General features: G+C 44.3%; 1 protein-coding gene across 5 annotated transcripts in view; it reads left to right on the top strand.

The window, feature by feature from the left end:
• The window catches only part of PTPRD (protein tyrosine phosphatase, receptor type, D), a 367,796-nt gene that overhangs the window by 322,806 nt on the left and 33,291 nt on the right, over positions 1 to 11,699 (top strand). The gene's annotated exons all lie outside the window — the stretch shown is intronic.

Genomic DNA, 11,699 nt, shown 5'->3' on the forward strand with positions numbered 1-11,699 from the left:
TCCAGTCCCGCGAAGATTATTGTATGGTGCCGTGGAGATGTTTTTTCAGTTGATCGTGATCTCATGTGACAGAGTAGACTGCTCCTTAAGGCTTCCTAGTCTATAGTTTCTTGGGGAAGTTTGCCGGCTTTTTTTCTTAGCAACACAAGAGCCAAGAGAGTTCAAGCATGGCTGTTTGGTTGACAACCGGGCTTTTAACCATTGCACCACCAGGGTTTCCTCCACAGATATTACGACCAAGACAGTCCCGTAAAGCAGTTGGCACAGTAGTAAGCATTTGCATTGCCAACCCAAAGGCACACTGTTCAAATCCTCCAGCTGCTCCACAGGAGAAAGGTGAACAGACTCCTCCTGTGTGATTCACTGCCTGAAAACCCACTGGAGGGTCAGCTCTTAGTTGGCTCTGACTTGATGGCACAAACCACCCACCCACCCAGTAACACGGGGGAATGCGGAGAATGGCTTCTACCCCGGTGGGTGGAGATGGTTTTGAGGGGGGAAAAATATGTCTGTCCGTTAAACAGTGCGGCTGAGGGGGAGAGGTTGGCTTTTCTTCTGAGGAGATACAGCCCTGGGTTAGTGCCTGAAGGAGAAGCCCTGACTCCTGTGGCCCCTGTAACCTAATTCTTCACCCTCCTCAATCCTCCAAAATGAGTCCAAGGATCAAAACCTCCTCTCTCTCTGGAGAGTTTGTACCTGAAACAGCAAATTTTTGCTTGCAGACTTGGGTGGGGCTTTGGGTTTTTTTTCTCTCTTTTCTCTGGCAGAAGTTTTTGAAAAGATGAAATATTACCGTCATAGACCTTGCCGCTCCATTACTTAACACACAGAGCTTCACACTTCCGCACTGAGGCTGAGTTCTGAAGCAGTTTCAGCATAGACACCTTCTAGGTTTTTACAACTAATTTGTTCCTGCTATTTATAGTCGTCTCTCACCCATACTTAATTCAGCAGCACCGTGTTTGGGATGGAGGAGGAAGATTCACTTTACTTATGCCTTTGAACAAGGCACATTCATTTACTTTTCAGAGAAGTAATAACGTCTTTTTCAGTTGGTAAATCATATTTGGTCAGTTTATTGGATACCTAAGAATGGCGAATCTTCATCTTACATACTCTTGAGCATGTTGCTAGGAGAGGCTGTTCCTCAGAAAGGGACACCATGCTTGGAAAGGTGGAGGGTCAGCAGAAGAAAGGAAGACCCTCAACGAGATGGATTGACACAGTAACTGCAGCAGTGGGTCGAGTATGACAGAGATGATGAGGACGGCACAGGAGAGGACAGGGCTCAGATCTGTTGTTCAGAGGGTCATCATAAGTCATACGCAACGTGATGGCACCTAACAACAACTACAATAATTATTTAATGGGCATAGCTGATTCTTGTGAATGGACACACTGTGACAGTTCACACAGAAGGAATCCTGAGGCCTTTTAGCCTTGAGGGAACCCTAACCCTTGAGCAGTAAGTCTGGACTTTCAGAAGAGGAGGAAGGCTTGGGTCACCTGTCATGTTGGCAAATGGGAAGTCCAGTTAGAAAATGCATCTAGACGTCCGTGATGTTGGTAATTGTCCTCATGACCAGGCTAACACCTGGTGGCCTTGTGTGGGACAGAATGGAACGTCATCCGTTCCAGAATCAATTCCACAGGCATTGATATTATCAGTCTGTAGTAAACATCACCTCATGTGTCCCGACCCAGAGGGCTCCTCTCCCGCTAGTACATCAGGCAGCGGTGACTTGGGAGCCGGATTTCATTGGCTGGATCTTTGAAACAAATCACCGAATCACCAGGCCTTTCTTCCTGTCTTAGTCTAAAAGCTCTGGTAAGACCAGTTCACCTTGTGTGACCATGAGGGCATTTTAAATATCAGTGAGATAGTTTTCTAGCAGCATCATAGCAACACCCAAGCCACCATTGACCACTGGACAAGCAGGTGTTGGTAGGTATCTATCTGCGCATAGAAAGGAACAAACGATTCAACAACAGGATATTTAGAAAAAGGGAAGGAAAAATAATTTAACACACACAGAGAGCACTGACAGTCAGGTTGGGCGATCTTATTGAAGTCATGACTAACTAGTCTCCTCAACAATAAACAGTTAAGGGGCTGACATCCATCAGTGGTTCTCAAAATTCAGTATTTATCAGGAACAGGTAAAATCCCAAGCCCTACCTCCTTTTCTGATTCTCGAGTGCAGGATTAAGTCCTAAAATGTACGTTTTTTACAAGCTCTCAGATGTTGCTGCTGACGTTCAGAAGCCTTGCTGTTAGGTCAGATCTACAGAGGAGATTGAATGTGATCCCAGTGACTGTACTTACAACAGCATAAAGCCCTGTCTGATCCTGTGTCGCTCCCACTCTTTCTGCTGCAGTCACTGGGAGAACACATCTCTGAGAGTCCTCTCTTCCACTGACCTCCTGTGTTTCCAGGCATCATGTTTTATCCAAGGACTGACAGTATACCCAAGGTATATGAGATGAAGTTCCACCCCCCTTTCCAGCTAAGCAACACTCTGGCTGTACTTTACCCCAGACAGATTGGTTTATTCTTTTGGTAGTCCATGATAATGTTCAATATTTTTCATCAACATCACAATTTAGAGGTATCAATTCTTCTTCAGAGTTCCTTATTCATTGTCCAGCTTGCCTTCACACGTGCATATGAAGCAATTGAAGATACCCTGCCTTAGGTGAGGCACACCTTTAAAATAACATCTTTCTTCAAAAACAGCAGGAGCAAGTACATCAGTAGAGAACTGCCAGAAATTTAAGCTGGATTTGAAGAGATTCTGGAAAAAGGGATACCATAGCAGCTGTCAGATGGACCTTTACTGAAAGCCCAGAATACCAGAAATGTGTTCATCTGTGTTTTGCTGACTGTGCACGGGCATTTACCTATGTGATTTATAATAAAACAGGTATAACATGGAGAAGAATGGGAACCCCAGAACACTTAATTTTGTTCACATGAAAACTTATACATAGACCAAGAGGCAGTTGTTCAGATAGAGCAAGAGAATACTGAATGGTTTCAAATCAGGAAAGTTGTTCATCAAGGTTGTATCCTTTGTTTTCATCTATTCAATCTATATGCTGAGCAAATTTGAGAAGCTGGACTATAAAAAGAACAACGTAACATCAGGCTTGGAGGGAAACTCATCACCAATGTGTGTCAGGCAGTTGACCCAACCACGCTTGCTGAAAGTGAAGATGATTTCAAGCACAAAGACTGTAATCTTCAATATGGATTATAACTTAAGTTAAAGAAAACAACAGTGTTCAGAAACAGCCAGAAGGCAACATCATGATACATTGGGGGGAAAAAATGGAAGTTTGTCAGTGATTTAATTTTACTTGGATCCCAGTCTGTAGCCAGAGGAGCAGCCAAGAAACCACATAATGTTTTGGGACAAGTCTGTTGCCGAAGACTTGTTTAAAGTACTAATGACCAAGGATGTCACTTTAAAGACTAAGGTGTTGCATTGCCAGCCAACTCAAAAGCGTATGGTTTGTCCCCATGACACTTGTAGTCAGACCGCTGGCTTCATGGGAGACAGATGGGCAGTCTCCTCCTGTGCAATTTACAGCCTCTGAAAACCCACTGAAGAGTTGGTTATGAATGAGTTTTGACTCCGTGGTACAACCATAGCAAGAAAGGCTCTTCCAAATCCAAGAGTGGGTTCAATTGTATAATACATTTTCCCCATTAAAGAGTAGAAACCAGGAAACATGAGGAAATGCCAATTTATGAATTCATTAGTGTGTTTAATGTAAAATATGCAAGAATGGAAAGGTTACATACATACTCTGCCCTTACACCAATAGAATTTCTTTCAAGTTCTGAGTCTGATTCACAGGAAAAGAAGAGGAAAGAAGTTAACATTTATCAAGAAGTTGTTATTTAAAAGTTATTTTGCCTATGTTATCCTTACATCACCTCAGAGGAGTGGGAATGGGCTTATATATGAGAAATCTGAGACTCCAGATGCGAGCTACTCACCTGCTCCCACAGCTTTTCACGTGGCGGATCTCCTGCACGTCTCTAAGCCCGTGCTCTTTCCATCAGCCTCTCTGACTCCCAGGAAACCATTGCGGTGACATCATAGCCAGACTCCCCAAATCCAACAAGACTAATATTTATGCAAAAACAAACAGCTGAGTTTCATCAACTCAGTCATACTTGAGATACATTTCAAATATATCTGTCAATTTTAAGCTAACCTCCAAAAGAAGGAGTGGGTTTTTTTAGTTATGGCAAACCCTTACTTCCAAGAATGAGGGCTGAATTACTTCCCACTTGGGAGATGAGGTCCAAGAGGGTATTTAAAACCTCACTGCATCCCACTCACCTGGAACCACGTGTCACAGGAAGGAGGCACTCACTAAGTGTTTCATCCTCCCCCACTCTTCGGTTTGCTGGACTTTAATAAGAGGACTTTACACACTTACCGACAAGCCTCAGTGTGAATAACACTTCCACTTAAAGATAAAAAAAAAATACAACTGGATCAGTAAAAACCACCCTGATAAAGAAAGAAAAGAGTAGCATTTATTTGGATCCATTGTCAATACGCATTGAATTAGCAGTGAAGAAAACAGTGAATTGCACTGGGCATATCAGCAACAGAAGACCTCTTCAGAGTATTCAGAAACAACAAGTCATTTTCAGGACTAATGTCTGCCTGGCCCAAAATACATACTTACATACATACATACAGATATGTGTGTGTATGTATATGTGTGTGTGTGTGTGTATATATATATATATATATATATATTTATATATTTTCTATATTTTTCTATATTTATATATTTTAAGTTGTATCCTATGTATGTGAAACCTAGATGGTCCATAAGGAAGACTAAAGCGGGAATGATGCCTTTGAATTACATTGTTGAAGAGTTTTGGACATGGCACTGACAACCGTCACAAACACTCATCTGTCATGGAGAAGCGTAGCCCACGTGCTTCTTGGAAAGGAGGATGGTGAGACCTCGTCTCCGATGCTTTAGACGTGTTAACTAGAACGGGGCCTGGTCTTAAGAGGAAGACTTCGTGCTCAGTAAAGAAGAGAATCATTAAAAATGAGGAGAAGCCTGAAGAAGATGGATTGACACACTGCAACTGTGGCCTCAAGTGTAGTTAGTGATATGATAATGCAGGGCCAGGCCGGGTTTCATTCTGTTCACATGGGCTCACTGTGGGTCACGACCAACTTGTGGTGGTGGTGTTGTTAGCTGCAGTGGAGTTGAGTACAACAGATCTGAATTCAGGCCTTTCCTGTGCCTTCCATACACTCTCTGAGACACTCGCCCCCGATTGCTGCAGTCACTGGGTCAAGTCGATCTCATTGAAAGTCATCTCCTCCTTTAATTACCTTTCCAAGAATGTCATCCCTCTCCAAAGAAAAGCCTCTCCTACCAACATTCCCAAACTGTGCGAAGTGAGGGCTTGTCATCTTTGCCGCTACAGAGCACTCTGGCCGCACTTTCTCTGAGACCTGTTCTTTAGGCAGTCCATGGGACATTCAGCATTCTTCTCCAACACCACAACTTGAAGCTTCCAACTCTTCTTCTGTTGTACTTATTCTGTTTCCATCAGAAATCTGTAACAAGTGATTGAAAAGCCCATGGTCTAAACGAGGCACGCCTTAATCACCAGACATTGTTGTTCCTCGGTCACCTGGAGAAGTCCCTGACTGCAGACAGTGGCATCCAAATACAGCAGCAGTTATTTTCATGTGCTATGGAGGATAGAAGGAGAATTGACGCTTTTGAGCTGTGGTGCTGGATAAGAGTATTGAATGTACCATGGACTGCCAACAAAACAAACAGATTGATCCTAGAGAGGGTTAAACCAGTCTGCTCCTTGGAGGCAAGGATTCTGGGGCTTCGTCTGACATACTTTGGACATGTTGTAAGGAGAGACAGGTGTTTAGAGAGGGACATCATGCTGGGTAGAGTGGAGGGACAGCGCAGGAGGGGAAGACCCTGTATGAGGTGGATTGATTCAGTGACTGGGGTAATCAGGATGGGAGTGTCAGAGACAGTGCGATTGGCACAGGATAGAGCAGGGTTTAGGGCTGTTGTACATAGGGTCGCTATGAGTTGCAAACGACTTGACGGCACATAACAACAACAACAACATGGTGCTATAGAAGCTATACCATGAGTATTTCTAATACCAACAGAGAACCCATGGTGGACAAGACTCGGAGCTTGTCTTCCAGATGCGGTTGGAGTACAAAGCAAGGCCTCGTAAATAGCTGTGGGGAAACAGTCTGAAAACTTGAAAGAACAGACAGTGAGCCTAAAGGAGCATGGATTTACGTGAACGGGAGGGACGAGCAACTCAGCCGGAGGAAGGAAGAAAGAAGCAAGCAGAGCGCAGCGGAAAGACCACCGAGTGTTCCTGTGAAATGCAAGTTGGTGAATATTTTCGCGTGTATTCTCAACGACAAATACAAATTGTTGGATAAAGCTCTGTAGGTCACAACAGAATAGCGTCTGATAGAGGGCTGGAAGATGAAACTGGAGGGTGCAAGGGTCTGGAACTGCAGTGACCACACCGATGAACTCACCCTGGAGTTCCTCACGCTGAGGCTGGTGCATGGCTGGACAGCCAGAAGGCCTCTGGACGTGGGGCTACCAAGGTGTGAAAGCAGCTCACAGATACTTGCTGGCTCCATGAGCATCAGGTTCACGGTGACGACAGTGGGCCTGCGTGTGGCAGCCATCGTGATGATGGAGTGGGGGAGGGCAAGGTTCCCATCTGTTCATAGGATCACCATGCTCTGTAGTCAACTCAACAGCACCTAACAACAACATCGCAGCCTGAAAAAATGTCAGGAGAAAACCACAAGAGAGTTCTCAGTCATGCAATGCTCTGTGCTATGTGTGTTGGTGTTTTGGTTATAAAGTAGAATAATTCTAAAATAACCTGGGTTCTATAAAATGGTTCTGCCTCTCCTGGAGACCTGGAGGACCTGGAAATAGGCAGTTGAGCGGATTTTGTGGGGCCTGAGGGCCCGAGCCCTTAGGCGTGCTACAAAGTCATTATGCCAGGCTTTGTAAGTGTGGGGTGAGCCTTGCATTTTAATGAGTGAGCGTGGTGCCTGGCATTAATGGAAATGTGCGCTGCACCACTGGGAGTTGTCAGGGTAATAAGTACCCCACTGCCAACATCGGCCTCTCTCTATGAGGTAGATTGAGTTTGCAGAGAGAAGCGCTTTGTGCCCTTGGAACAGAAAGTACTATAGAGTGTCCCTGGTGCTCAGGACAAGTTCATTTTCCTCGAATGGGTTCCTGATGAAGGAACTGTTTTCTCATCCTTATCATCACCCTGCCTTCATTTCTGGAAAAGACAGAACACCAATAAAACGAGCTGTTGTTCTTCTCAGAAACCCTGTGCACTGCCTGTCTGGTCTTTGATGACTCTAGCCTCTCCATTCACCCCTCTTTGGGGGGTTCCAAGCACTAAGGAAGGCAGCTTGGGGGTTGCAAAATTGGCCGAGACTCTAAGCGAGGCTGCTGAGGCATTTGATAGAATGAACATTGCCAAGCTGTTCCAGCATCTCGTGGGGAGGTGCCGGAATGAGGCATTGCTTTCAAAGATAATCCACCGAGGTGGGAGTGGGGGAAATAGCTTCTCCAGATTCGTACGTCTCCTCCAGTGACGTTAGAGGAAGCAGTTCACCCACACCGGACACTGGCGAGTGAGGAAAAGCGTTGGTCAGTCTGTGGGTGGTAAAACCAGTTCAGTTGCTGAGCTGAAAGGTCGGAGGATTATGTTTAACCAGAGGTGCATCTGGAAAGAAAGATATGACGGTCTCCTTTTGGAAATCTCTGGAACAAACTGTTTTGCTCTAACATCGGTGTAGACCACCATGAGTCAGAGCCAACGCAATGGCGAATGGGATGGCCCCAAAGAAACGGAAAGTCAGGAAAGGATTATTCTACACAGTATGACTCCACAGTACAGGGTTCTCTGGACTGATGTCAGCCAGGGTCCGCATCTCAAGTTCAACAAAAGTCCTAGAACTTCAGGCCATTGTATCAAGTCCAACTCATGGAGACTCCACATGTCATAGTAGAGCTGCCCCATAAGGTTTCCTTAGTTGTTGCCTTTACGAAAATAGATTGCCAGGACTTTTCTTCCACCTTACCTGGGTGGGTTTAAACCCCCAGTCTTTCAGTATTCGAATGTAAACCATTTGCCCCTCGCAGGAAGCCTTTATGTTCACATAATTATGTCAAAGTCTTAATCCAGGAGTTGGTCTAATTCAATGCCCAGCTCATGAGTCAAATGTGAGAGTTTACAAGTTTCTTTAATAATAAAAGCTTGGGTTTTCAGATGCTGCCCTTCGTGATCTGTGTGTTTTGGTGCTTATGAGTGTTTTCATGTAATTATATTTAATACCATAAGCTATCAGCGCCGTAATTTCCTTTGGCTGTGTTGCAGTTAGATGCATTACTTGATCAGAGTACTCAATGAATCATTTTGGGCACAAGTATTTAGTTAATTGGTGATGTTTCTCCTCCCTGTGTTTCCATGCAATGTGCTCTATAAAGGAGAGGAAATCCGCTGACTTGCAGCTGAGCCTGGCATAAGAGCAATTAGGTTGCATCAGAACGAACAGCTGTCAATAATGAGTTCTGAATGACAATCGCCAGCAGAGACAGGAATCGGAGCAGCTGCGGGAAGCGGGGTCTAGGCTGGGCCATCGCTGAGTTCTCCCAGCTGTACCTGCAATGGATTTGAAAATCCCCTAGACTGATATACAATGAGACACACTGCATAAATTATTTAAAAAGAAAAAAACAAAACACATCACACAACTGATTGGCTGCCTTTAAACAGTGTTCATTTTGATTTCATATACCCAGCATAAAACTTTCTCATATGAACGACTTCACTGTGCCCTCTGGTCCTAGGATGAAGCTTTAAAAAAACTGTTATCTTTGTATTTGTGTCTTTCTGATCAGGAACCTGCTGCCTGAATATTTGTATTTGGAGAAGTGCTTTGGGCTCTTACTACACAGGATCTGATTAACTTTTGTCTGGGACTGGTTCTTGCTTGCAAAGAAAACTTGCAAGATGGACTGTTGGCATCTGAGTATTATTACGAGAGAATGAGAGAGAGAGAGATCCAGATAACAAGTTAAACCTTACGCTTTTGAACGCACCATTTCCAGTCTCCACTTCCCGTTGATATTTTAAGTCAATAAGGACAATTAATTTAAACTCCTCTGGCATCCCAGGCCCTGAATAGAACTTTGAAAGCCATCAGGCTTTTTTCATATTTGATTGAAGATACTCTAACAGGCTTTTTTTAAGAGCACCGCCAAACCAAAGCGAGCTCAGAGCCATCCAGTCAGTTGTAGCTGATGGAAACCCTCTTAGTAGAACAGTCTTGAGGGTTTCCCAGGAGGCTTTTCAGAATCCATGACCATCTCATTTTCCCAGATACCAGCTAGTTGGTTCAAACCACCTACCTTTTAGTTAGCACTTGAGTGCTTTAACTGCTACGCTGGCAAGGCTCCTTCCACAAAATACCAGAACCACAAAACTGGGGAACATAGTGGCATGTTTTCAAAACAGTCCAGATGCATTTGCTGAAGGTGGAATGTCTTCCACGTGCTATCAAATGTCTCTTCTTTCTCACTGTGCATAAACTGAGTCAGAAGGACCAGAAATGAAGCTATAAACCCAACAAGTGTACCCTGTGTAGTCTAAGTCGTTAGTGCTGCCTTGTGGTGGAGTGGTACACAGCCAGTGCTACACAGCTGGTGTAGTTAATGTTGTCTCCTCTCCAAAAGATGGGTACTATTTTTTTTTCTTAGTTAGGAAATCATTGTATTAAACAAGCTACTTTAGAGCATGTGAGTGCTTTTTCTTTTTTTATTAATTTTAATGAACATTTACAGAGATTTTGGATTTCCATTCATTCATTGCTGCACTTTTCTCCCTAGCAACCACCCCCCCCCCCCCCCCCCCCCCGCTGACTCCTCTCTTTGAAAAATTCCTTCATTGATATACAATCCCTACCCCATCCCCCATCGAGACCTGGATACACACCACTATGGAACCTTCATTCCGGACTCCTATGATAATCATAATATCCTATAATATATCGCTTTTAAACAGTTCTCTCTCTTAATCTATTTCAGTGCAGTATACATAATTTATCCAGTTTTTCTCAGTCTTACCCCAACCCAGATGTCTACAACAGTGGCACTGTGCAGTGTTTGTCCTTTTGTGACTGAGATACTTCACTCAGCATAATGTCCTCCAGGCTCACCCATTTTGAATAATATTGCATGAGTTCCTGGTTTTTCAATGCAGCATAGTATTCCATTGTGTGAATATACCACAGTTGCTCTATCCATTCGTTTGTTGATGGGCACTAGGTTGTTTCCAACTCTTTGCTATTGTGAACAAAGCCATGATAAACATGGGTGTGCATATATCTGCTTGGATGGTGGTTATGGTCTCTTTAGGGTATATTCCCAGTAGTGGAATTGCTGGGTCAAATGGTATCTCTGTTTGCAACTTTTTGAGAAAGTGCCACACCCGCTTTCCACAGTGGTTGCACCAAGATGGATAATTTTGTATCGCTCTGCGTAGAAATGAGAAAAATGAACTAAACCAATGAGGCCATTTACAAGTCAAGTCTCTGTGTGAATGAGTAGTAGTGCCTTCTGACCCTCAGCAACCTTCAGTGGACCTTTGTTAAGATTCATTCACCCACCGATTACAAGGGCCAGCTGAGTCGGCTGCCGTCTTTGCCTAGTGGCCTCCTCAGTCCCTCTATAAAATGAGACCTGCTCTGGCGTGTTCAGGTGTTCTTGATATAAACAATTAGCCTTTTAATTTATCTGGAGCATCACATTTTAGGGATAATAGAGAATGGGTTTGGCAGATAATATTGGAACATGGCCAAGATATGCAGAATTCATTGGAAGACTTATTTTTGAAACTGCCTATTTTCTAAAAAAGAAACAAAAGAAAAACCCAGACCATATGTGGCCCACGAGGATTCCATTTTTTTTTTTTTTGTAGGCTGAATCATTTAGAAAATGCCCCTTCACTCATCACACAAAATACTATCTCCTGAAAGCAGGATCCGAGAGTACAGCTTTGACTTCTCTGACTGTCACCTCAGATCCTTGTCAGGCAGGACCCTCTGCCCTTACTTTCTGCTTTTCCCCAGCTGACGACGAGGGGTAGGGGGTTTGATCAGCAAAGGATGTCATAAGTGTATTATGCACTTGGACCTTCTAGAGTGTCTAGGTGTCCAATGGTCTCCTGACCTTTGCTTGTTCTGGCCTCTTCCAAGCATTCTCTGTGGGCATTCACGTCTTCCTCTTTCTAAAACTCACTCACTAGATGCTGTCACCTGATAGGCCAGCCACGTCGATGAGGCAAAGACCTGTCGAAGTCGGCCAAGCCCTCCTGAGCCCGGATGTAGGCCAAGCATCCTTTCTAAGTGAGAACAAATGAGACCCCAGCATCCTCCGCTGCCTGCTCGTGGCCTCAGCTGTTTGGTCATTGTGTTGTTGTTGTTGTTGTTGTTGTTGTTAAGTGCCGTCCAGTCGCCTGCGACTCATAGCGACCCTATGTACAACAGCCCTAAACTCCGCTCTGTCCTGTGCCAATCGCACTGTCTCTGACACTCCCAACCCAATTATC

This window comes from Elephantulus edwardii, unplaced genomic scaffold (assembly GCF_000299155.1).
Source record: "Elephantulus edwardii isolate Elephantulus edwardi_28Jun2011 unplaced genomic scaffold, EleEdw1.0 scaffold00014, whole genome shotgun sequence".
Classification (NCBI taxonomy): domain Eukaryota; kingdom Metazoa; phylum Chordata; class Mammalia; order Macroscelidea; family Macroscelididae; genus Elephantulus; species Elephantulus edwardii.